This window comes from Elephas maximus, chromosome 2 (genome assembly GCF_024166365.1).
Source record: "Elephas maximus indicus isolate mEleMax1 chromosome 2, mEleMax1 primary haplotype, whole genome shotgun sequence".
Lineage (NCBI taxonomy): Eukaryota > Metazoa > Chordata > Mammalia > Proboscidea > Elephantidae > Elephas > Elephas maximus.
This window is the reverse complement of record NC_064820.1, coordinates 173,750,318-173,777,784: the sequence shown is the minus strand read 5'-3', so window position 1 is coordinate 173,777,784 and position 27,467 is coordinate 173,750,318. Positions and strand designations below refer to the sequence as shown.

At 43.5% G+C, this 27,467-nt stretch overlaps 1 protein-coding gene across 4 annotated transcripts in view; it reads right to left on the bottom strand.

The window, feature by feature from the left end:
• The window catches only part of CYFIP2 (cytoplasmic FMR1 interacting protein 2), a 159,137-nt gene extending 135,037 nt beyond the window's left edge, over nt 1-24,100 (bottom strand). The window contains exon 1 of one of the 4 annotated variants that reach the window (XM_049874213.1): nt 24,077-24,100. The gene's annotated coding sequence lies outside the window, so the exon portion shown is untranslated. The other 3 variants (XM_049874210.1, XM_049874211.1, XM_049874212.1) reach the window with 3 other exon arrangements.
• Between the last annotated feature and the right edge of the window lie 3,367 nt (nt 24,101-27,467).

Genomic DNA, 27,467 nt, shown 5'->3' with positions numbered 1-27,467 from the left:
ATGGCTTTAACAAAGAGGAATTTATTTTCTCACAGTCTAGTAGGTTACAAGTCCAAATTCAGAGCGTCGGCTCCAGGGGAAGACTTTCTCTGTCGGCTCTGGGGAAAAGTCCTTGTCCTTAATCTTCCCCTGGTGGAGGAGCTTCTCAGGCACAGGAACCCTGGGTGGAGAGGAAGTGCTCTGCTCTTGGTGCTGTTTTCTTTGTGGTATGAGGTCCCCAACTCTCTGCTTGCTTCCCTTTCCTTTTATCTCCTGAGAGGTAAAAGGTGGTGCAGGCCACACCCCAGGGAAACTCCCTTTACCTTGGCTCAGGGAGGTGACCTTAGTACGGGTGGTATTACAATCCCACCTTAATCCTCATAACATAAAATGACAATCACAAAATGGAGGACAACCACACAATACTGGGAATCATGGCCTAACCAAGGTGATACACACATTTTTGGGGGGACATAATTCAATCCCCAACAATACCAGTTCACAGGAAACAAAGGACCACAGTGATACAATCAGTAAATTACAATCTATGGGAAACTACTAGACAAATGACTCAGTACCTTCAACGAATAAATTGCAAAAAACAAAAAACACAGAGCAAGAGAACAAGAGAGATGAAGGGAGAAGCTATAGGCTATAAGAGACTAAACAGACTGTCACAATGCGTTGACCTTATTTGGATTCTATCTCAAACAACCAACCATAAAAATAACGGAGTAAAAAAACTTAACAATGATCAGATATTTGATAATATTAAGGAAATGGCAGTGGCATCACTAGGGTTGGTGTCACTCAGTGCAGTAACTCATGGTGTCACACGTCCCCACCCCTGATCCCGCTCCCAGCCCAATGGATCTCCTGTCTTTAGTACTGTTTTTGGTTCTAATGTTTATTTTCTCCTTCTTTCCCTTGAATTAATAATTTATTCTCAAAAAAGGTATTGAATTAGGTTCATAAATACTAATCACCACAACACTGTTTTATAGCTAAAACACCAGAAAATTTGACAAAATCAGCGACTATAAAAATATCGGCAGCAACGAAAACAACAACGCGAGCCTGTGGGATGTGCAGATGAAACCACATAAGTCGAAGTGTCAGTGTAACTGGATAAAATGACATCTCTGACCACAGCACATTAGAAGGTTAAAAAGTAAATTAGCATAGAGTTTTAGCCTTGTAGGTATATCGATACACGTAAGCTGGGCTTGTGAAAAATGTTTTTGCTGTTATAGCTAACTACATGGATATTTTTATTAGAAAATTATAAATTTCTGCTGAATCACTGCATGAAAATTTTATAGACAGTCATTTTGGTGTCACTCCCTCTGACAGTGTCATCCACTGGGGGTCACATGGCCTGCATTCCGCCAGTGACGCAACTGGGAAAATAGTGTTACTTTTTAGGTGTATAAAGACACTGAGGTTTTATCTTCTAGAGCCAAACCAAAACTGTTTGCCATCAAGTAGAATCAGGTTCGTGGTGACCCCATGTGTTTCAGAGTAGAACAGTGCTCCACAGGGTTTTCAATGGCTGTGATCTTCTAGAAGCAGACCATCAGGGCTTCCTTTTGAGGCACCTCTGGGTAGATCTGAACTGGCAACCTTTCAGTTAGGAGCTGCCATGGATTGAATTGTGTCCCCCCAAAATATCTGTCAGCTTGGCTAGGTCATGATTTCCTTCTATGATTGTTTAATTGTCTACCATTTTAATCTTCTGATGTGATTTCCGTATGTGTTGTAAATCCTATCACTATAATGTAATAAGATGGATTAGCGGCAGTTACAGATGAGGTCTAAAAGATTAGTTAGTGTCTTGAGCCAATCTCTTTTGAGATATAAAAGAGAGACATGAGGACCTCATACCACGAAGGAAGCAGTGCCAGGAATAGAGTGCATCCTTTGGACCTGAGGTTCCTGTGCTGAGATGCTCCCAGACCAAGGGAAGACTGATGCATCACAAGGACCGTCCTCTAGAGCCAACAGAGAAAGCCTTCCTCTGGAGCTGACACCCTGAATTTGGACTTGTAGCCTGCCTGACTGTGAGAATAAACTTCTCTTTGTTAAAGCCATCCACTTGTGGAAGTTACAGCAGCACTAGATGACTAAGACAGAATTTGTTACCGAGAGAGTGGGTGCTGCTCTAACAGATACCTAAAATGTGGAGTGGTTTTGAAACTGTGAATGGATAGAGAAGCAGCAGTGACAGAGGGCCAGCAGCAGCAGAGAACTAGCAGCAGCAGAGAACCAGCAGCAGCAGAACCAGGGACCAGTGCCAGACAGCACTGGAGCCAACCTATGGAGCCAGAGGGCTGAGCACCTGTGTGCAGGAGGCTCCCTGGTGGAGTGAGGTGCCCTCCAGGCACTTATCGGTGGAGCTACAGAGCTTTGGAACACTTGCCCCAGCAGAGCAGATGCGGGGGTAAAGCCCAGATTCCCCAGAGGCCAAGAAACCAGGAAGCAGAAGCTGAAGAGACAACAGAGGAAGCCAAGCTGCCCCAGTCTCAAAAGGTATGGCCATGACCTCTGGGGCGTCAAAGGACGGAGCCATGGCCTCTGGTGTTTCTAAGGGTGAAGTTGCCACTCAGAGGAACGAGGAGAATAGTGCAGGTAAAGCCAAGGGAGCAGGGTTGCCATCCCTGTGGGCCTAGAAGGCAGAGCTGAAGCCCAGAGCTAAGGGGCCTCCACTCAGAATCCAGAGAGTGTGGCCAATACCTAAAGTCTGGAGGGTACAGCCATTGTGCAAATTGTCTCAGAGAACAGAGGATTATTTTCAAAGCCTTGAGGGCTGATGTAATGTGTTCTGCTAACTTGCTTGGTGCCTGTTACGCCTTCTTTCTCTCCAATTTCTCCCATTTGTAATGGAAATGTCTAGCTTGTACTTGTTCTGCCATTGTACTTTGAAAGCAGATAACTTGTATTCTGGATTTCACAGATGAAGAGATTTTTGGACTTGGAGTTGATTTAAGACTTTTGCTATAATAGGATGGTGTGAATATATCTTATATGTGACAAGGACATAAATTTTGGGGGGGCAAATGGTGGGATATCATGGGTTGAATCATGTCCCCCCAAAATATCTGTCAATTTGGCTAGGTCATGATTTCCTTCTATGATTGTATGATTGTCTACCATTTTATCTTCTAATGTGATTTCCGTATGTGTTGTAAATCCTATCACTATGATGTAATGAGATGGATTAGTGGCAGTTACACTGATGAGGTCCAAAAGGTTAGATAATGTCTTGAGCCAATCTCTTTTGAGATATAAAAGGGAGAAGTGAACGGAGAGACGTGGAGACCTCATACCACCAAGAAAGCAGCACCGAGAGCAGAGTGCATCCTTTGGACCTGAGGTTCCTGTGCAGAGATGCTCCCAGACCAAAGGAAGACTGATGTATCACAAGGACCTACCTCCAGAGCCAACAGACAGAGAAATCCTTCCCCTGGAGCTGACACCCTGAATTTGGACTTGTAGCCTACTTGATTGTGAGAGAATAAACTTCTCTTTGTTAAAGCCATCTGCTTGTGGTATTTCTGTTATAGCAGCGCTAGATGACAAAGATAGTAGCCAAGCACTTAACCACTTGCGCCACCCAGGGACTTATCTTCTAGAGATATCTACTAAAATATGGATAAAATGATACTGAGGTTTGCTTCAAAATAATATTAGAAGGGAGAAGAGTGAGTACAGGTGAAACAAAATGGCCATGATTTGGTTATTACTGAAGCTGTGTCATGTGAGGTATAGAAATTTATTATACTTTTCTATCCAGCTTTAATGTTTGACATTTTCCATAACTACTCCCCCCTCAACTCGGCATATATACTCCTAGTTCTTATCTATCTTCCCCTCCTTGATCTTCTTCACCTCCTACTCCCATCTGTCATGAGCTTTCCCATTTCCCTTTCCCCAGAACTTCTGGGCTCCTCAAACTTCAAAATGTTTATTTATCAGAATAACCCTTCAGGTTTTCCCTTTAACATAATGGTGGCCCTGCACTTCCCCTGAAGAGAGTCAGTAGGCGATCAACCTACAAGGCCGATGAATTAGGAGTCTTAATCACCACTAATACAACCTTTCCTTTTCTGCTTATAAATGCAGCTTCTCTCGTGGATGTGTGTGCAGATGCTTGCTGTTCAAGGGAGAAAGAAATTAGACATTTTTAGCTCAAGTGCTAGAAGGCACTGCCAACTCCACATCAGTCAGAAAGGAAACACATTCTGGAAATTTTTACAGAAATATACATGAAAATGAGTATTTCTTTTCTGGCTGAGTGTCCAGCCTGTTACGCAATCTTCCAAATGAGAATGATTCGTTACATTCACTCTATGAACGCATGGTCATTTCGGTTATTTTGGAAGAGGAAATTAATAAGATATTTAAAATCAATAGTATTCCGGGAGCATAATTTACCAAACACAGCTGCATCGTTTCAACAGGGCGCAGTGGTGGCAGATTTAAATCCAGTGTCTTCATACCAAACTCAAACTCAGTGGCCTGGTATGCCCCAGAAAAGTAGTAACATTCAGCTCACAGGCAATTTGCTTCTCCGAAGGGCTTAGGGTTACACTCTGGCTGGGAAGACTGAAAAACCGAGAGCAGGGTGTGGTCCCACAAGTACAGGATGGAGTGACCGGTGGCTGCACAGCGAGGGTGCTAGACCCACACAGGATTCTGATCGCTTGCACCTAAATCCTGCTACTCACTCAGAGAAGATTAACACTGTAACCCAAGTGTCCATCAACAGATGAATGGATAAGTGAGATGTGGCATATCCATACAATGGAGTATTATTCAGCCATAAAGAGAAAAGAAGTTCCCATACATGCTACCATGTGGGTAAACCTTGAACACATTATCCTGAGTGAAATAAATCAGACACAAAAGAACAAATACTGTATAATCCCACTTATATGAAATATCTAGAGTAGACAGATGTATAGAGTCAAATAAAGAGACAAATGTTTACTAGTGGTCATCAGGGGTTGACGTAGGAGGGAATGGAAGTTATTGCTGAAGAGGTACTGAGTTGCTGTTTGAGCTGATGGAAAACATCATTTCCATGAGTTGGGGCCCACTCAATGGCAGTTAACAACAGCAGCAAAACCTTTGGAAATGGCTAGTGGTGATCGTGGCACAACGCGGTGGATGTAATTAATGTCACTGAATTATACACTTAAAAATGGTTGAAATGGAAAACTTTTTGTTATATATGTTATTGTTTGTTGCTGTCAAGCCCATTCTAACTCCGGGTGACTCCATGAATGCAGAGTAGAACTGGCGCATAGAGTTTTCAAGGCTGTGGCCTTTCAGAAGAAGATTGCCAGGCCCACTGCCCAAGGCACCTCTGGGTGGGTTTGAACCACCAACCTTTTCGCTAGTAGTCCAGCGCTTAATTGTTTGTGCCACCCAGGGCCTCCTTTTGTTAAATATATTTCACTACAATTAAAGAAGAAAAAAAAAAGATTTGCGTTGTAATTTTCTGTTTGACTATTTGGAAAGAAAAAGAAAAAGTAAGATATTTTTACGAAAGTAGAATGTTTATTGTTTTGAGATGCCATCAAATCGATTTTTGACTCATAGTGACCCCCTGGGACAGAGCAGAACTGCCCCATAGGGTTTTCTAGGCTGCAATCTTTATGGAAGCAGATCACCAGGGTCTTTCTCGCATGGAGCTGCTGGTGTGTTTGAACCACCAAACTTTTGGTTAGTAGTCGAGTGCTTAACCATTGTGCCACCAGTGCTCACTGGGCTTATATAAGAGTTCTGGGTTCGAATCTGTTATCTGCCACTTCCTAGGCTACATAACCATAGGCATGTCACCTAACCTCTCTAAACCTCAGTTTCCTTACCTGTAAAAGGGGGATAACTGATAATAGTACCTGCCCTGAGGATTTATTCTGAGGATTAAATAGCATTAAGGCACGTGAAAGGCTTGGCACAGTAGCTGGAACAAAGTAAGCACTCTGGAAATGTTGGCCAGCGGGGCTGCCTGTTTTGATACAGTGACTGCATGACTTAAACACTACAACAATTCTCCTACAAAAAAGGGAAGGCATCATTATCACTGTACTAATATTGCAACTTTAGAGATCTTTCACACTGATTTCCTCAGTCACAACTACCCCGTGAGGTCAAGAGGGCAGGTGCTACTTTCTGCTGTTTTTTGAAGGATACTGTGTTTCTGAGAAGTGAAAACTTTCAAGCAAGGTCACCCAGTCAGCTGGTGGAAGAGCCAGGGTAGAAACAGGATATCTTGACTCCCAGCTCTATGCCCTTTCTTCTAGACCACACCTGCTTCTGTACCTTTTTGAAAGATGCCAAGCACATTTTTTTTTTTTTTTTTTTTTTTCCAGCCTGGAGGCCTTTTCCTTCCTCAAGAAGAACAAGACTCTGAAAAGCTGGAAAATGTAGACAACTGTCACCTTTTTCTTTAGCTTTCATCAAGAGGCTAGGAAATATTTTTCCTGTCTGTAAGGCTTCCTAGCTAAACAGCAAACACACACACATATATACATAAATGTACGCATGAATGTACACCAAAAAACAAACAAAAAAAACATCGCCATCTAGCTGACTCCAACACATAGTGACCCTATAGGACAGGTAGAACTGCCCCAAAGGGTTTCCAAGGTTGTAATCTTTACAAGAGTAGATCTCCAGGTCTTTCTCCCTTGGAGCCGCTGGTGGGTTCGAATTGTCGACATTTTGGAAAGCAGTTGAGTATTTAGCCATTGTGTCACAGGGTTCCTTATATACATATACCCAGTAACAAACCCAGGGCTGTCAAGTCGATTCCGACTCATAGCGACCCTATAGGACAGAGTAGAACTGCCCCCATAGAGTTTCCAAGGAGCTTTTATTTGTATATTTATATAATATTTGGTTTGTGTGTGTACAATACAGCATTTGACTGAACAAGGAAAAATGCAAAGAAGAAATTTGGAGCATAGCCTGCTTCTCCATCACGGATACCGTGTGGGATCCAAGTCTGTGGTGACAGTACACAGTGCCACAGGTCATAGTGTTCCCTATGGAGCTGAGACCCTTGCACACTTCAGAGCACACTTCAGAGCCAGCTTCTTCCCAGTGTGGGGCCCAGCTGGGATACAATCATTGTGTGTATCTCACAAGCCTTCTACCGAGTGTACCAGAATGGGCTGTGCACCTTATTCTGAGCAGCTGGGAGTGAAAACTTTATTATGAGAACATTCCACTTATCTAGTGGACAGACCCTGGGGATTCATAACTCACAGCAGACACCTGAAGTCACCTTTAGGGTATTACCCATACCAATCTGTAAATTACATCCACAGGTTAGGACCAGACGCTGACAGCAGCAAGCCTTACAGTGAAGCGTGGAGAGGAGAGATGGAGCTATACAAGGTGGAGAGAAGAACCTACAGGCATAGGAATCAGGGCCACTGAGTATAGGAGCAAGTAACTCTACATGGCCCAAGAGCCTATAAAAGCATCATTCACGTCACAGTAAACATTAGAACTTGTAACGAATACTTCATCCAGCACCAGAATGATCTTAGAGCTGGAAGGAACTCAAGGAAACGAGCACCTCCTTAATGTGCCTTTCTGACACCCCCACACTGCATTTGAATTCACTTTCTCCTTTGGTCCTCACTGAACCCAGTGCGCTGTTGCATGGCACCTACAACATTTTATGACACTAGTTAGCCATGTTTTCTCTCCTTCGCTAAAAAAAAAAAAAAGAAATCCTCCTTGAGGGCAGGGATGGGTCTAATTCATACCCAGCTCCTAGCACGCTGCCTGGCATACATTTGTAAGATTTGTTCAGTAAGTAGATGAATGAATGACTTAACACCAATGACTACAAGAGATCAAGAAAGTATCACTATGTGTCCAAGTTACTTGGTTTTTTTAAGTGTAGAACGGGCAGAAGAAATAGAAAGAGCAAGAAAGCTATGCATATTTTAGAATGAGCGCCATCCAAATGGTTCAAATATTTAACATTTGAGCTCTTAAAGTGATAAGCTTCAATATTTTTAAAGTTAGGTATGAAATAAAATTTCTTACCTCTACTCCTGCATGTTCTCATTTCACCTGTCCTTCAAAATCTCTCCCCTGTATGAAGTAATTTGTTCCTTCCTTGAAACTCACAGGACTCATCAGCGGTACCTCTCTTATGACACTTCCTGCCTCAGAGGGGACCTCAGTACTGCTTATTTCACCTCCCACGCCACAGCAAACATTGCTAAGTGATAATGCTTTTATTTTCCACTGCATCCCCAGGCTGTCTCAGAATTCTTCTCGATTCAGAGCTCCAGGAGGCCACCAGCAATCCATCTGAGTTTGCTCATGAAATGAAGCATATATGCCTGCCCTATATATTAGAACAGTGTATGCATGTGTAAGCTCCTGGTGGTCAGGAACTATTTCTTAGCCATCACCAAAAGCCTCAGAGACCTTAGCAGAGTGCCCTGGACAGATGCGACACTCAGGAAATATCTAATGAATGAATATTTGAACACATCTGCATCTCCGATAACACAGGAAATGAGATGACCTGAAATTGGCCATGTCTTCACATCTAGCTTTCCCATTCCTTCTCCTTCACTATTAATAACACATAAGTAAATCAAAATGGAATGTGCAGTCATATTCGTAAATCTTTATAATTTTCCAAATACTTTTCTCTAAATAAACAAAGAAACAAATAAAAAACCCCAAAATAAAAACTCATTGCCATCGAGATGATTTCGACTCATAACAACCCCATAAGACAGAGTAGAAATGCCTCATGGGGTTTCCAAGGAACAAGTGCTGGATTCAAACTGCGAGCCTCCTGGTTAGCAGCCAAGCCCTTAAACACTGCGCCACCAGGGCTCCTTTCTCTAAATACACACGCTTTTTTTTTTTTTTTAAACTTAATAAATATATACATACGGCAAATTTATAGGACAATCAAAAATAGAAAAGCAGTATTGCTTGTCATAAATAGAAGGGAACCATAAAAGCAAAAGCAATGAAAACAAACACAGGTCTGGGTACTATCCGAAAATCATTTCACATCCGCTAACTGTATGCACATGAGAGGTAGTTTAGCATGCTGGTGAACCAGATGAGTAAGAATCCTGACTCTACCACTACCTGCCTTTATGATACTGGGCAGACGATATAAACTTTCTGAGCCTTAGTTTACTCATCTTTAATACAGGGAATAATAGTAGTTCCTACCTCATAGGCTTGGAAATTTAAATGAACTAATCCATGTAAACTGGAAGGTAGTGAGTGCTGAATACATGTTAGTTCCTCAATGAAACCAAATCCAGAAATATATAAAAAGGATTATATACCCGAACCAAGTGAGATTTATCCCAGGAATACAAGGTTGATTTAACACCTGAAAATCAATTATGTAATATGCCAAACGAATAGAATAAACGTCGAAAAACACAGATCATCTCAAAACGTGGCAAAAGCATCTGACAAAATTCAACACACCTTCGTGATAAAAACACTCAATAAACTAGGAATAGAAAGGAATTTCCTTAACCTGAGAAAGGACATATACAGAAAACCCAGGTCATATACAGAAAGACTGAATGTACCTTCCTAAGGTCAAGAACAAGGCAAAAATGTCTGATATTGCCATTTTTTTTTAATTAATTTTTATTGTACTTTAAGTGAAAGTTTACAAATCAGGTCAGTCTCTCATACAAAAATTTACATGTACCTTGCCATACACTCCTAATTCCTCTCCCTCCAATGAGACAGCACAGTTCTTCCCTCCACTCTTTGTCCTCATGTCCATTCCGGTAGCTTCTGGCCCCCTCTGCCCTCTCATCCCCTCTCCAGAGAGGAGATGCCAACATAATGTGTCCACTTGATCCAAGAAGCTCATTCTTCACCAGTATCATTTTCCATCCCCTATTCCAGTCTAATCCCTGTCTGAAGAGTTGTGCTATTGCCATTTTTATTCAACATTGTACTCAAGGTTCTAGCCAGAGCATTAGAAAAGGAAATGAAATAAAAGCATCCAAACTGGAAAGGAATAAGTAAAACTATCTCTGTTTGCAGATAATGTGAACTTATATGTAGAAAATTCTAAAAAGTTTACTAAAAAAACCATTAATATGAATAAAAAGTTCAGCAAGACTGCTTGATACAAGATCAATATACAAAACTCAGTTGTATTTCTATACAATTGCAATGCAAAATCCAAAAATGAAATCAAGAAAACAATTCCACTTACAATAGTATCAAAAACAATGAACAATCTAAATGCCTATCAAGAGATGAATGGATAAATAAAATGTGGTACATACATACAATGAAATATTATTCACCCAGTAATGAGAAATGAAATCTTAATACATGCTACAATATGGCTGAAGCCTGAAGACATTATGCTGAGTGAAATAAGTCAGTCACAAAAGGACAGATATTGTATGATTTTGCTTATTTAAAAAGACAAACTAAGACAAATGTATAGAGATCAAGGTTATTAGTGGTTACCAGGGGAGCAAGGGAAGGGGAAAAGGGGGCCTAACAGTGATAGAAAAATCACACTGATTAAGGGTAGGGTTGCACAGCAGATTATTGTAATTGCTGTCAACAAGTTGTACAGTTATCTAGTGCTACTATAACAGAAATACCACAAGTGGATGGCTTTAATAAACAGAAATTTATTTTCTCACAGTTCAAGAGGCTAGAAGTCTGAATTCAGAATGCCAGCTGGAGGGGAAGGCTTTCTCTCTGTGGGCTCTAGGGGAAGGTCCTGTCTCTTCAGCTTCTGCTTCCTGGTTCTGTGGAAATCTTCATGTGTCTTGACATCTATCTTACCCTATCTCCGCTAACTCAGTTGCTTGTTTAATTAATCTCTTTTATATCTGAAAAGAGATTAACTCAGGACACACCCTACACTAATCCTGCCTCATTAACATAACAAAGACGACCCATTCCCAGATAGGATTATAACCACAGGCACAGAGGTTAGGAAAAACAACATATATTTTGGAGAACATAATTTAATCCGTAACACCTGTAAAAATTTGAATAGGCAAAAGCTGTGTGATGGAAACATTTACAATAAAGGAAAAAAAAAAAAAAGTAGTTGCTGAGGCTGCTTATGTACAACCAAAAACCTCATGGGATTTGGTTCCTTGGTTTGGAGGTTTAGGGTCATGGTTTCATGAGACATCTGTTAGCTGATCTAATAATGTGTTTAGTGCTTCTGTTCTATCTCCTAGTTCACTGCACAGTGTCTGGGGTCTTAAAAGCTTGCAAATGGCCTTCCAAGGCACACAATTGGTCTCTATTTACCTGGAGCAACAGTGGAAGAAGGAAAGTCAGAAATAGCAGGAGGATATGGAATGTGTGGCTAATTGCCTACATGAACTGATATGAGACCAGAAAAACTGGATGGTGCCTGGCTACCATTATGGAACATTTTGATGAAGGATTCTACAGAGTAATCCTGATCAAAGGGGGAAACACAGAACAGAAATTTCAAATTCTCATGGACTCTAGACTTTCTGGAACTATGGAGGGTGGATCAACCCCTGAAATGATTGCCCTAAGATAATCTTTAAACTTTAATTAAAAAATATCCCCTGAAGTCTTCTTAAAACCAAACAATAGTTTAGCTTAACTAGTAAAAAATATCTTCCTTGAGCACTATGCTCTTTTAAGAACTATCTACGTGGGATCAAACTGACAAGGGCAACTCTAAATATTAGATAGGAACCTTAAAAAAAGTAATTTTATGTTAATGAAGAACAACTCGGAAAAGAGGGTAGGAATGCTTGCACAACTCAAAGAATGTAATCAGTATTACTGAATTGTATATGGAGAAACTGTTGAATTGGTATATGGTTTGCTGTGTATATTCTCAATATCAAAATAAATAAAAATTAAAAAAAGAATAAAACACTTAGGAAAACATTTAACAAAAGAAGTACAAAAATTTTATTCTGAAAGCTACAAAAAATTGTTGAGAGAAATTAAAACAGACCTAATTAAATGAAAAGATATCCCATATTCATGGATTGGGAGACTTAATATTGTTAAGATGGCAATGCTCCACAAATTGATCTACAGTTTCAACAAATCCCTACCAAAATCCCAGCTAGCTTCTTTGAAGAAATTGACAAGCTTATCCTAAAATTCATAGGGAAATTCAAGGGACCCAGAAAAGCCAAAACAATTTGCAGAAAGAAGAACAAAGTTAGAGAACTTTCAATTTCAAAAAGCTTACTACAAATACTACGAAGCTAAAGTCATCAAGACAGGGTGATACTGGCATTAGGATAGACATAGATCAATGCAAGAGAATTGAAAGTACAAAAATAAACCTTCATAGTTATGATCAATTGATGTTTGACAAGAGTACCAAGGCAATTCAATGAAGAATACTCTTTCATCAAACGTTCCTGGGACAGCTGGATATCCATATGCAAAAGATATCCTCAGACTATACATAAACATTAACTAAAAATGAATCAATGTCCTAAATGTAGGAAATAAAACTACAAAACTCTTAGATGAAAACACAGAAGTAAACCTTTGTGAACTTGGATTAGACAATGGTTTCTTAGATATGACACCAAAAATACAAGCAACAAAAGAAATAAGAGATAAACTGGACACTAGCAAAATTAAAAACTTATGTGCTTCAAAAGATACCATCAAGAAAATGAAAAGACAATCCACAGAAGATATTTACAAATATATATCTGATAAGATACTTGTATCTAAATATGTAAATGATTCTTTAAAATAATAAAAAGACAAATAACCCAACTAAAAAAATGGGCAAAGATAAAAATTTGAACAAATATTTCTCCAAAGAAGTTATACAAATGGTCAACAAGCACATGAAAAGATGCTTAACATCATTAATCACTAGGGAAACACAAATCAAACCACAATGAAATACCACTTCACATCCACTAGGAAGGCTATAATAAAAAATGCTGATAATAAGGAATATTGGAGAAGATGTGGAGAAATTGCAAACTTCATACACTGCTTATGAGACTGTAAAATTGCACGGCCACTTTGGAGAACATTTTGGCAGTTGCTCAAATTTTTAAGCATAGAGTTATCGTAAGACCCAGCAATTCCACTTCTAGGTATATTCCCAAGAGAAATGAAAACCTGTCTACACAAAACCTTGTATACAAATATTCATAGCATTATTCGTCTAATAGCCAAAAGGTAGAAACAACTCAAATGTGCATCAACTGACGAATGGATAAATAAAATGTGGTATACCCATAAAGTGGAATATTATTCAGCCATAAAAAGTAACAAAGTACTGATTTAAGCTACAAATAAACCTTGAAAATACTATGCTAGGTGAAATAAGCCAGTCATAAAGTCCACATACTGTAGATCCCATTAATATGAAGTGTCACGAATAGCCAAATCTATAAACATAAAAAGACAGATTAGTGGTTGCCTAGGGCTTGGCATAAGTGGGGGCGTTATTCCTAAACAGTAGGAAATTTCTTTTTGGAGTGATGAAATGTTCTAAAATTAATTGTAGTGATGGCTGAATGTATTAAAAACCACTGAATTTTATACTTTAAATAGGTGAATCATACGGTATGTGAATTATATCTCGATAAAGCTTTCAGAAAAAAAAGTTAGTATTTTCATGACTACTTTTGGGAAACTGGTATAAGCTGGAATGGGTACTCAGGGAGTTAGGGGAGCACAACGCTGCCCCTACAACCACAGGCTGTGGTGAGTGTAAATCAATAGGGTTATGAGGAGAGAAAAAGGGATGCCAGAGGCTCCCACACTACCCATGGAGCAGCCTCCTGTCCCACAGGGATGAACTGGCACCATGAGGCAGGGTCCAGACCAGGACCCTTCATCTTGCCTGTTTTTGTTTCACTGCCTCAGGGGAGGTCCAGGGCTGCCCTACTTTGAAGGAAACGTTCCTCAGAAGATAAAACTCTCTGAGGTGGGGTGATGGGCTTTAGCCAGAGAACAGGATGAGCCCTAGCTGCCCTCCTCCTACCTGAGCTCTCTTGCACAGACAAGGAAACTGAAGCCCAGAGAGGAGAAGGGGCTTGTACAAGGTCATGGGCTAGTAGGGGCAGAGCCCAGGCTAACACTGCAACTTCCTGGGAGTACACAGGGACTTCATACAATAACTAACGTGACAGAGTTTTTTAAAAACAGAGAGAAAGATAAATATTAAAAAGGAAAAGAAAATTCTAATTCTGGGACAAAACAAAAAGCTCTGTAAGAAAGGAGATATAATCAAAGGACACTACTTGGCTCTTTCATGATCACCATTTACACGTCTTAAACACGATTTAGGCTAAAATAGAGCTCTTACTATTTTTTTTTTTTTTACTATATTGGGAGATGGAGGTAGTTGAAGGAAGGAGAATGATGTAAGGAAGCTAAATTTTCATCCATCAGGGCAGGGAGTAACTAGTCAACGCGTCAAATACATAAATCAAGTGCCAGCAGTGTAAGCGTATCATTTAGGCCTGGAGTCAGCCACCGGAAGACATGGCGAGCTAAAAGAGGCAGCCTCTGGGGAAGGTGGGCACCGGATGGTTGTTTTTCATTGGAAGCCTTTCAATACTATTTGATTTTTTTAAGCATGTGCATGCATTGCTTTGATCAAAACAAAAAATTTAAAAAGACAACACCCCAAGGCCTCCCTGCTAGCAGCACAAGCAAGACCGCTGCATAGCATTGCTACCCAGGCAATGTTTGCTAAGTCGGTCCCTCACTGCCATCCTTCCCTGCAGCCACTTTCCACACGTGGGCCTGAGGCCACAGCCATCCAACTCAGCCTGGAACTGGGCCTCTGGAGAAGGTCTACCCTTTCCTTGATGTTTACAGCAGAGGAAGGGATTTTGGTGGGGCCTTTAAAGGGCCTACCACTTCATTTGCCGTTTTACTCTGCTGCTTCCTGTGTTGTCAGGGCTGCAGGGGGGCCTTTCCTTTGATAACTAAACCAGGCAGATGCCAGCAGCTCTGTGGCAGAGGCCCCCCATCTCTCAGGAAGGGAGGTCATGCCACCAAGGGCAGCTTGCTGATTCGCTACCGCTGGGGATGAGCCACCCCACGAGGGCTACCAATGTGACTTTTATCAGGGGAGAGGAGCTGCCTCTCAGGGGCACCTGCTATGACTTAGAAAGGGAAGTCATTGCATTAGAAGCCTTTCAATACTATTTGGTATTTTTAAGCACATGCATGCATTGCTTTGATCAATCTGCTGTGGAAACAAAGAGCAAGACTTCAGGTTTGGTCACCAAATCGGAGCACCCAGGCCTCATCTTCATCACTGTGGAATCGCAATTCAGCTCAAACATGGCTCAGTCTGAAGATGGGCTTCGGTCCTGAAATCATGTTTCCACTAACTCTCAAAGGGCAATTTCTCTGTGTGTAAATTGTGGACTTTGGTCTGGTAGTGGTTCGCAACTATGGTGTCCAAACCTCTCTTGTGAAGTTTGCTATAGACGACTTATACTAATAAAAGTTTACATACTGAGGTTTACAAAAAAGATACTTTTTTATTAAAGTGAGACAGGGTTCAAAGTTTCCCTACAATATCCTCGTTTGTCTGTTCACCTCTTTTTCTTGAGTGGGAGAAAATGAAGTGGAGTTGGAGGGGGTGCACTGGACATAACCAGGGTTGGCTGCGGGGTATGATGTGTTAAGCATGTCAATATTGTCCATCACGTGTACTTAAAAAAGAAAGAAAAGCAAAAACAATCAGTTAAGAATCACTGGACTTGAGCTTCTCTCAGGGTCATTCTAAGTCTAAAGCAAATGACTACTGGAACATTAGTTTATTACACTGCTGTTGTTAGGTGCTGTCAAGTCGATTCCGACTCATAGTGACCCCATATGACAGAGAACTGCCCCATAGGGTTTTCTAGGCTGTGATCTTTACAGGAGCTCGCCGGGTCTTCCTCCTGCAGAGTGACTGGGTGGGTTTGAATCACCAACGTTTTGGTTAGCAGTCCAGCTGACCATTCCACCACCAGGGCTCCTCAGTCTATTAGACTATTGGGAATAAAAGGACATTCCATCCAAAGGGCTTCCTTAACAATGTACTCCCTAATACGGACCATCCACCATGGCCAGGGTGTACAGGGAGCCACGACCATGTACATTCTTGCTTTGTTCTTTTATTCAAATGGTTATCTTCACTCCCTCGTGGACTGTCCTCTTCCTCCCTCAAATCCTACCCATCCACCAATGCCCAATTCAAGACATGCCTTCTTTGTGAAGGACTGACCAGTGGAACCCCAGAACAGCCTTTATTCCTCTGAATTCCTATAGCATTCACAGACTATATTTCATGATTTCCTTTTTTTTTTTTTTTTTTTTTTTACAAACTGCTTTCCATTCAACTAATTCTTTGGATCACTAAGAACAACAGGGATAACCATTTTTCTTTGGTGTGACCCACTGTAACTCTCACAGAGCTGGGTACACACTAGGTATTACTTGTTTAATGAACACTTCCAAAGTCCAGTTCTTCTGGTTAAAAATAGTAATAGCAGTAATTTTAAAACATCATGGTCCTCTCGGGCACCGTACCTATTGCTATAAAAATCTGAGAAGACTTCTTTAGAAAATTCTTGTCATACAGCTCCCATCTCAAACCAGAAGCAGGCCTTCATTTATATGTGAAGGTTGATGGTAGAGCCCTAGTTTTGAATTCTTGTCTCAGCATTCATTCTTCGCCAAAATCAGTCCTAAGGCATCACATTTTAAAAGTGCATTTGAAAACAGCTCTCAGGTATCCCCTTACCTAACACCGAGTTACTGAGTATCTTCTCAAGTAATGAGGAAAGGTCAGCCCTGCAGATTCTCTGTGATGCCAGCTGGGCCCTCCATGAAGTTAGAGAATCCTCTCATTCATCCCCAGCTGATTTCTCATTCTGCCCACAGAGGCAGCTGGTCCAAGCTTCTGGACGTATCCTGAAGTCTTCTAACCAGTCCACCGCCCTTACTTCGTGCAGATGACCTCATTTACCGCCTCACTGAGAAGACAGAGCCCATATAATGTGCACATACTAAACATCCTCCCCACTCTCACCTGGAGATTGAAGCCTGAGATTCCCTGCTCTAAGATGACCTAATGATGATGCAAACCCAAAATCGAAAGGCCAGTGGATGAAATCACCAGTTGGGTCTTTCTTGGGTGTCTCTCCAGAAGGTTGTGTTTACTTTCCCCTCTCCTTGTACTCTTTCTGAGCCACTGTAAGCTTTTCAAAATGCCATTCAACCAAAATGATCCCTGGGGAAAAAAACATTCTTCCTGAACCCTAGCTCCGATGACTCAAAACAATTTCTTTCTAGAATTTGCACCCAATTCATTTTCTCCTCTGTTGCCAGGACCCAAGAAATATAGTTTGAATGGTCCTGCTTTGAGGCACATCACATACAGCCCTTGGACTAATGGCTATAGCCAGAAAGCTGAGATCCAAACTGTGCATCCTGGGAGGTGTTCCACACCCACTGGCTGAATTCAGGATCTTTGTACAGACAAGGCCATCCAGCAGCCTTGATAGAGTCTGTGAATCACAAAGTGCCTTTCCGTCTCCCATTGGCTTGACAGTAGAAACAGGCCACAGATTTGCCTTCTTAAACTGAAACGCAACATACAATTAATAAATTGTTCCTCTAGGAATGGAGGGCACCCATCCAAAAGGGGTGCACATTCAGAAACATCCTTCTTGTCTGTATTTCCATGGCCTTTTCTTCTCAGGCTGGGGTGTACAGACATGATCTCAACCACAGCCTCCTGTGGTGACGGGCAGGTAAAAAGCTGGGAAGCCTGCTTTCCATTGCTCAGTTTTTAAAGTCTGAGAAGTAGTGGTTGGGCGTAAGTCAGGGATAACTCCTGTGTCCTAAGTCCAGTGCCCTGTTCTATGTGTCCACGAACTGAAGCGTGCCCTCGACATTTCTAGTTGGTTGCAAAATGCTGAGTACACACAGAGGAAGAGGTCCTTCCTGACCTCTGAGCATTGAAATGTGAGAACCTCTGGGCTTCTGCTCAGCTTATTCCCTCCCCACTGCCTTCTCAAGTTATACCCAACTTCACTGTGCTACTCAAGAGCACTTCCTACCTGAAGACCCTGCTGATCACTGTGTCTTACACTCTTTCCTTTGGATACCTTTTGCAAGGAGACCTGGGTTTGGGTTTCCTGGTCCCAGAGACCAGCTCTCCTCAGAAAATAAAGCCCAGGAATGTCCTGGCAGTAGAGGGGTTGGTAAGAGCTGTGGGGTGACTACATACGTGGAAGCAAATTCTCAATGATTATGCAATTCATATATTACAACAATAATCGTACTTACTCTGTGCTAGACAGGAGTCCCTAGGTGGTGCAAATGGTTAATGTGCTCAACTGCTAACTGAAAGGTTGGAGGTTTGAGTCCACCCAGAGGTGCTTTGGAAGAAAGGCCTGGCATTTTACTTCCAAAAAGTCAGCCAGTGAAAACCCTATAGAGCACAGTTCTACTCGGATACACAGAGGGTCACCATGAGTTGGAGTAGACTCGATAGCAACTGGTTTATTATGAGCTAGCCACTGTGCTTAGCACTTTCACGCATCCCTCATTTCATAAGAGCATCCCATGAAGTACCACCTCCATCTCCACTCAGCTGACCTCCATGTCACTGACCAGAACCAGGAGCAGGCTGCACCCCCTCCCTCCACCTCCACTCCTAATGCAGGGTCCATCCTCTGGACCCTAGACAGGGCTTTGCTCCTCGGAATGAAAAGACCAAGTCCTTCCACAAAGACTTCAATGAGATGACTGATGTCTGGTTTCAGCAACTACAAATGATAATTAATTCTTGCCAAAAAAGAAATAAGACTCATTATTACGGTGGCCACATGGAGGCTACAAAAAGCCATTTTGTGAAGCTTGTGCTAGAACCCTGGGGCCAACAGTGGCTAAAAGAAGCCTCTTTGAGCATGTACGCTGATACTCACACGTGGAGGCTGGAGCCTTGCACGGTTTTCCAGGAGTGCTGTTCCCAATGCTAATGAGCTCGCTGCCTATTCATCATCTAATTCTGCTTGCTGGCCAATGACAACCTGGAGACTCAGCGAACCCCCAAGGGGCACAATTTATCAGGGGGGCCATGTAGTGGGCTCCTGGGGCTCTTTCCCACTTTTAAAACTCGTATTTACTTCCTTCTCTGAGCCAGTCTCCCATCTGATCTGAGTAAAACTCTCCAACCCTACTGGATTTTATATCCCACTCTGTGAAGTCAGTCATCTTGGCCTAATGCCTAAAGCAAGTTTTTCCTTTCCCATTTTCCAGTAGAGGCTGAACAAGGGAGGCTAGGGTGCCTACAGAACCAGTCAGAACTGGCCAGGAAATATAATAAAGAAGCTTAGTGAGCAGACAGCTAAAGCCCCCTGTCAAAGGCTCAGTGTGCAGAGCTGACCAGAGGCACTGGCTTTGTAAGCAACAACACACGCTTCCTATGGTCTCCTATCTGCCCTGGCACAACGTGTAACTCTCCATAGCGAAGTTTCCCCTCACATCAGTGGGCACTGGGTGCTCAAAAATGCCTTCTGGAAACAGTGACCCATGACCAGTTACATTTACACACACCCCTATAGCATTCCTGCCCTCAGGGCCAAGAGGCCCTACAAGCCCACAGAACTGACAGCTGCTAAATGTTGTCATTTCAGGGGGCTGGTCCCCAAAAGAGCTACCTAGTCCCCACCCCCACTTCCGGCCCGCTGCCTGAAATTCCACCATTAAAGATATCAATATTTTTAGTGAAAGCTTTGTTTCCATTGCAATGCCTCTCAGCCTCTGTTTCTTTTCTGGCCAAATATCTTCTAAAACCCCTGTCCTGAATCAAGTGGGAAATTCTTTTGTATTAGCTCTTCAGGATGAACACGTTCACTGGCTCCTTTCTTGAAAACATCTTTTGGCACAGGAGAATGAAGGAAGCAGGGGGCACCATATGGAAGTGGAGGTGGGAGGCCCCAGGGAGGGCCACAGAGAAAGGAGCTGACAATGCAGTAAACAGGGCTTCAAACAGATTGGGGCCCCTGCTGAGAATCTGTAGTTCTAACAAGTTCCCAGGTGATGCTAATGCTGCTGGATAGGAACCAATTCTGAGAACTACCAGTAGAGCAGTTGTTTTTTTAAGTATCACCTGGAAATCTTGTCAAACTGTAGACTCTGATTCAGTATATCTGGGCTGGAAATGCAAAGTTCAGCAGGGATTCAAACCAGAACAAACTGGTTTGAAGCCCTGGGGGAAAATAATCTTCAAAGCTTCACAATCCTGTCCTAGATTTTTGCCCTCCAAGATCTAAGGGCCCCGGGGTGCTGGCACAGCTTCCAGTGAGGTCTATGCACAAGAGTAAGCTGAGATCCACTGCCCTAAAAGGGACACAGGCAGAAGATGGATGCCAGCAGAACTGCCCAGTCTCCCTGCCTACGCAGTGAAGGCACAGGCAACCAGGAGCCGGCAGGAAAGGATCCTTGTGCCCTGTTGGTCTCACTGGAAGGGGAGGTGATGACCCATCAGCCCTTAGGGACTATTTCCACTGTGCTGGGAAACCAGGCAGGGGAAGTCAAAGTCAGATTCCCTGGTCTGGGGAGACACAGGCCAGTCCCAATGTCCTTCCCAGTGAGGTTCTCCCTACAGTAATTCCTCAGGCCCTGTGGAACCAGGCCACTTGTCCCCCCCCACAAACTCAGACACCCCCTTCTCTTCCTTTACAAACAGGTGGGCTCTAACCACCAAGAAACAGTACCCAGGTGGCACAAATGATTAAGTTCCCGAGTACTAACCAAAAGGTTGGAGGCCTGAACCTACCCAGAGGCACGTCGAAAGAAAGGCCAGGAAACCTGTTTCCAAAAGGTCACAGTTTTGAAAACCCTGTGGAGCTCAGTTCTATTATGACACACACGGGGTTGCCATGAATTGGAGTTGACTAGAAAGGCAACTGGCTCTGTTTGTTTTTTATATCCACCGAGGAGGAGGAGGTCTCTCCTGAATTGCAGAAGCCACTACAGACAGGCAGGCACCTTCCTGGTTCTTTAGAGCTCAAGAAAATCCAACCTTTCCCCCCAGGAGTCAGCCCACTCATCCCCGGCCTCCCACTCCTTCCCGCGCTCCCAGCCAGCAGGGAGAAAGATGCTGATGCAGGCCAGAGATTTCAAGGCGGGCCTGACAAGCCTCCTCTCTCATCAAAGCCCTGCACCCCCAAACATCACCACGTCGCCCCTCGCCCCACCCACCTCACGTTCACCGCAGGGTGCTGCGTGCCCAACGCAGCTGCCAGGTGGGCCCAGGCGGGTCTGCTAGTCCCGGGGGAGATGATGGTGGCTACGGCGGCAATAGCCGCTAGGGCTCTGCAGTACCTGGGCGCCGGGATGTCGTGGCTGCCGCGCTCGCGGCCGCTGCAGGTGTCTCTGGTCCTCGGGATTAGCGCCGCCTCCACTCGGGCCGGCGGCTCCGACCCAGGCCGCGCACCTGCTGCTGCTGCGGGCAGCCGCGCCCAAGCTCCGCGGCGTGCCCGCGTCTCCCGGAGACCCAGTGCCACCGCCGCGGGACCCAATGCCAGCCACAGGGGAAGGGGGCCGCGCAGGGCCAGGGTCTGGCCTCCGGGGGCTTCGGGGGCCCCCAGGCCGCTCTAGCCCGGGCTCGGCGCCAAGCGACCCCCGCGAGCTGGGCAAAGGGGCGCCGGCCCCTTGCGCATCCTCACAGCCGCATCCCCGTCCCCATCTGCATCCGGGTCCCAGAGCCTGCGAGCGCTGCTTACCTGGGTCTGCGGCAGGTCCTGGGGAGGGGCCCGCAGCTACCGCAGGGCCCCGCGCCGGGGCGCAGGATGCTCGGGCCGGCCGCACAGCCGGCGGCCGCCGCTCGGCCCCGCCCAGGGCCCGCCCCGCCGCCCGCCGCGGCTCCGCCTCCTCCCTGCTGGTCGGCCCTTCGCCACCGTACTGCCACACAAAGAGCAGGAAATGGCTGCGGCGAGGGGCCCCCTGCGCGTCCCCTATGCAGCTGGCACACCCATGGCCTGCACCTCGGGTTCAGAGGATCGCTGGAGACCCAGGCCTCCGGTCCCAAGACAGGCAGCCGCCCCAGCTCTGGGAGTGGAGAAGGGAGGGAGGACCTAAGACCATGTCCCCCATCTCCATCTGCAGCAGTGGGCGGATGGAAGGCCATTGGGATGACATTAATCTCACAGGATTTTCAAGTGCTCATTTATTTACCTAATCTTTACTGAGCACCTATTTTGTTCCAAACACCGTGCCAGGAGCTGGGTATGCACTGCTGTAAAAGACAGGGACCCTGCCCTCTTGGAGCTTACCGTCTACCTGAAGAGGCTGACATAAATTAACCCAGTTACAACGGGGAGGCCTATGAAGGGAAGAAACAGGGTGAAGTGATAGAAAATAGATCTAGGGGCTGGGAGCAGGGTGTTTCGATTAGTCGAAGTTGGTCCCCAGTACTGCTCCTCTGCTCAAGAATGACTTCTCCACCCCATTCCCCCTTCCTGTTCCATCCCACAGAATCCCTGAAACTGCTCTCTCAAGCAGAGACCTGTCCCAGCTTCATCCAAGAGGAAATGGCCACTGGACAAAAGGAAAATTATACGGCGACAGGAAAGCAGTTCCTGGCAAGGCCCAGCATCCAGAAAGAACCCAGAGAACCGGCATCCCTCTGCTGTTTAGGGTTCTCTGAAGAAACAATTAAGATGCAGCCTGGTGGGCCTTCAGACTGGGCTGAAGTCAGACTTCACCAGATCTCAGCCTTGAGATGGTTGTTGCTTCATTGCTCTGGGTCTGAGATGCCACCTCACCTAGAACATGGAATAATAGTTACCTTACCTGCCACACGGAACCCTGATGATGCAGTGGTTAAGAGTTCTGCCACTAAGCAAAAGATGGGCAGTTAGAATCCACCAGCCACTCCTTGGAAGCCCTATGGGGCAGTTCTACTTTGTCCTGTGGGGTTGTGATGAGATGGAATTGACTCCGTTTCAAGGCATTTTCCTACCTCACGGGGTCAATAATTTGATGCATTTGAGACATTTTAAAGTATGTATACAAGGCATAAAGTCTTGTTCCAAAGGATTGCCTTGGGCCCTCAAAATTATACTTAATCTCTCAGCTATTCCTATTAAGGTATACCTATAGAGAAGCCATACTGTTCACGTGTCAGCAAAGGACTGTGGAAGTCTTTGCCCTCACTGACGTCACATCATTTCCAAGTGCTCAGAATGCATGATCCTATGTGGTTTGATGTCGCTCATTCCAATTTAAATTGCTGTTTTAGAGAGGATGATTTTATTTATATATATATTTCTGTCCCTGATGCCATGTGAGAAAGCTGTGGGGATGTTCATGGAAGATGGCTTCAAAAACAGAACTGATTTTTTTTTTTTTAATTTTTAATTTTCAATTTTTTTAACCTTGGGATATTTAGTATCAATGATTACAAATATTTACTGATCAGAGTCCTAGTAAAGTGGATTTTCATTCTAAAGGGTGTTATTTTGGATGTTGTCATATCCTGGAAGGTATATTTCACCCTGTTGTTCCTTCCCTTCTTTTCACCTATCAGGACCAAGTTGCTCAAAAAAAAAAAAAATTACATATTTGGTTAGATCTTATTTACTTACAAAACCAAACCAAACCAATTGCCGTCTAGTCAGTTCTATCTCATAGCGACCCTGTAGGAGGGCAGAGAAGAACTGCCCCATAGAGTTTCCAAGGAGCAACTGCTGGATTCAAACTATTGACATTTTGGTTAGCAGCTGAGCTCTTAGCCACTGCGCCACCAGGGCTCCATGTACTTCTAAAGGAGAAGCAATATGGTACTGTTGAAATCAATGGGCTGGAAATCTAGAGACTTGCCTTTTGGTCCTAGTTTTGCAACTAACAGAAGAGTGACCTTAGTTGCTTCAGCTCTGTTTCCTCATCTATAAAACGAAGTGGGTTGGACCTGCCCCAAGGTCCCTATGGTTGTGGAAAACTGCATGAATTAAAACAAAGGGCATGTCCCTCCCTTGCTTAAAGTGCTTTAGTAGCTCCCCAGTGTTCTCAGGATGAAGGCCAAACTCCTTACCTGGGCCTGCAAGGGTCTTTGTGATCTGCCTCCTACCTCTCCAGTTCCTTGTGCTGTGAACAGGCTTCAACTAAAGGGAACCAACCTCTTTTAGTTCCCCAAACTTGCTGTGTATTCTCTTACCTTTGACCTTTCGTAAACTGGGCTTTTTGCTTGGCACACTATTGTCCTTCCCTTCACCCTTCCAGTGGTGTCACTAGATGGGCTAGGGGGTTACACTATACCAGGTTACACTGTCGGGGGGATGGCACCAGAACATCTAAAAAATCTTTTGCAGTGTTTCAGCAGAAATTTATTATTTTTAATAAAAATATTCCTGTAGTTACAACAACAAAAACATTTTTTGTAAGCCCAGCTTACATGTATCAGTGTACCTAGAAGGCTAAAACACTATGCTAATTTACTTTTTGAACCTGATGCTCTCTGGTTAGAGCTGTCATTACCCAATTACAGTGATGTTTCAAATGACGTGATTTTGTCTGCATGCCCTACAAGTACATGCTGTTGTTTTCATTGCTGCTGCAAGGATTCTGTATGGTCTGGTATAGGAGGAGGTCCATGGGGATGGGGGTAACACCATGAGTTACTGCACTAGGCGACACCAGCCCTAGTGACACCACTGCCCCCTTCCACAGTTTCCTCAGTTTGCCTGCCTAAACTTGTGTTCTTCCTTCAGATATCCACTTAGATGTTACCTTCTCCAAGAGTCATCCATGATCCCTCCATGTCTGGGTTAGGTGTCCCTCATTATGCATCCATAGCTCCCTAGGCTTCATCTATCATGCCAGTTATGATGCTGTGTTATAATTGTTGCCTGCATCCCACATTAGGCCATAAAATCTAAAACAGCAGACGGTCTTGCTCCCCATTGCATCCTTAGAGCCTACCACAGAGCCTGGTACATGATAAAAACCAAAACCAAACCCACTTCCACTCAGTTGATTCCGACTCATAGCGATGCTGTAGGACAGCGTAGAACTGCCCCGTAGGGTTTCCAAGGAGTGGCTGGTGGGTTCGACCTGCTGACCATTTGGTTAGCAGCCATAACTCTTAACCACTAATGCCACCAGAGTTTCCGTGGTACATGATAGGATCCCAATAAAAATGGTTGAATGAATTATTGAAGGTAAAATCTTAGTTTACACTTTCCCAATGAAATTTGCAGCTGTCTACTGCCTTCGGACTTCGTTTGAGTCCAACCCCAGGCTTCACCATCAACAATGAGGGATAATTGCTCTGCCACCTTCAAAGCTGTGGCCCACGCATTGTGGTTCCATGTGTGGCAACATCGCCTTGTTTTTAGAAAAGCCTCAAATCAGCCAGAACATTTAGGTCTCTTATTAAAAAACCATCAGCAGACCCTGTTTCATAGGAACTGGTAGTAAAGCCCATAGCTCAAGACTTGGCTTGAGAATTGGATCCAAAGAAAGAAAAAAAAAAAAAATAATAATAATAATGATAGCTATCGTTTATTAAGTGCTTTATCTCATTTAATTTTCACCATTATCTTATGAGGAAAATATAATCATTAGTCCCATTTTATAGTTGAGGAAACTAAGGCAGTTAAATAACTCACCCAAGGTACTGAAACCAAAACCCATACTTTTAACCACGATTACATGCAGCCTCATTTTCCCTCTCCCAAACTGAATCTATGTATTTATTAATATGCCACCTCATTCCAAAAACATATTTAATGCAAGTTACAGGGATACATTACATTACAAAAAATAAAAATAAGAAATTTTTAAAAAAGAAAGATGGAAAAGGGTGCAAATATAAGATAGAGAGAAAAACGTGAGTAATAAACAACTATGTGCTAAGCATTCTTGTGGTTTAGCAAAAAAAAAAAAAAAAAAACGGATGATCACTTACACAGTTTACACTGTCCATCAGATAAAACCTGACTGCTTGCTCAAAATGAACTCATTTTACAGACAAAAGAACTGAGGACCAGGAAGGAAAAGGGTTACCCACAGCAGGTTGGACCCAGATCCCAGGTCTGTCATAGGAAACTGTTGACTAATCTCTTCGAATCTGAAACCATTTGTTAAATCATATATTTAATAATTACTGAATGTTTATTTGAGGCCAGCCTCTATGCTAAGTCCTTTTTTATAGATAGGTTCATATCATTCTCACGCAATCCTGAGAAGTATTTCACAAATGAAAAATTGGGGATTTTTTCTGGCTGAAACATTGCAGCTCCACCCTGGGCCATTTGGAAATAGCTGTCTTCCCTTTTCTGCTGTCTTATCCTTCCTTTGCTTATTTCCCACAACTTCTGGAGAACTGGACTCACTCGAAGGTCAGGTGTTTTAAGCATGTAACTCGATAGCAGAGAACGTTTCAGTTTTATTTAAATACATGCTATTGAAAATAATTTGATAAGGACTGATAAGTAGGGTCTGAGCATATTCTAAACAGCATTTGGAATGCAACACTGTAGTTGAGGCACAACAGTGGGTCCTGCTGTATTCTTTGTAGGCTATTCGGTCCCCCAAAATGACTAGGGCATGGTCTTTGGGGACAGACAGGTCTGGATTCAAGCCCCCACTCTGTCGCTTACTAATCGTGGGGCCTTCAATGATGTCCCTCAGTAATTCACTGAGCCCACATTCATCTGTAAAATTGAGATAACAATACCTATCCTTTGAAGTCTTGTGAGGATTAAATAATAAGTGACACACTAAGCCCAGAGTCTTGTACATAATAAATGCTATTATTATCAGAAGTAGTAGTACTATTATTAATGTATTTTGTATTCTGGTGAGATCCAGTAAGAAGAATACAGAGCTTGGAATAAGATCTGAGTTTGAATCCCACTTGTGTTGTTAAGTGGGTCTGCAACCTCAGGTGTGTCAATTAATCAGTGAACGTATATGAACAACGACCTGACAGTAGGAACAAGGCAAAAGTTACCCCCAGCTTTGCATTTCTCAAATCTACTCACCATACTGCTGCCAGAGTATCATTCTAAATACAGATTTGACCTTCTCTGCTTACTCGATGGAAACCCTGGTGGCATAGTGGCTAAGTGCTACTGCTGCTAACCAGAGGGTTGGCAGTTCAAATCGGCCAGGCGCTCCTTGGAAACTCTGTGGGGCAGTTCTACTCTGTCCTATAGGGTCGCTATGAGTCAGAATCGACTCGCCGGCAGTGGGTATTTTTTGGCTTACCCAATGATACCGTTCTTCCCTATCTACAGAGTAAAGTGCCAACTTCTCGGTCTTTTAAAATATGGCCCTTCCAAATTACTAGGCTGAGGGTTTTGGGGACCATGGTCTCGGGGAACATCTAAAAGAAAATGTTCTACATTCTACTTTGGTGAGTAGTATCTGGGATCTTAAAAGCTTGTGAGTGGCCAGGTAATATATTCCACTAGTCTCAC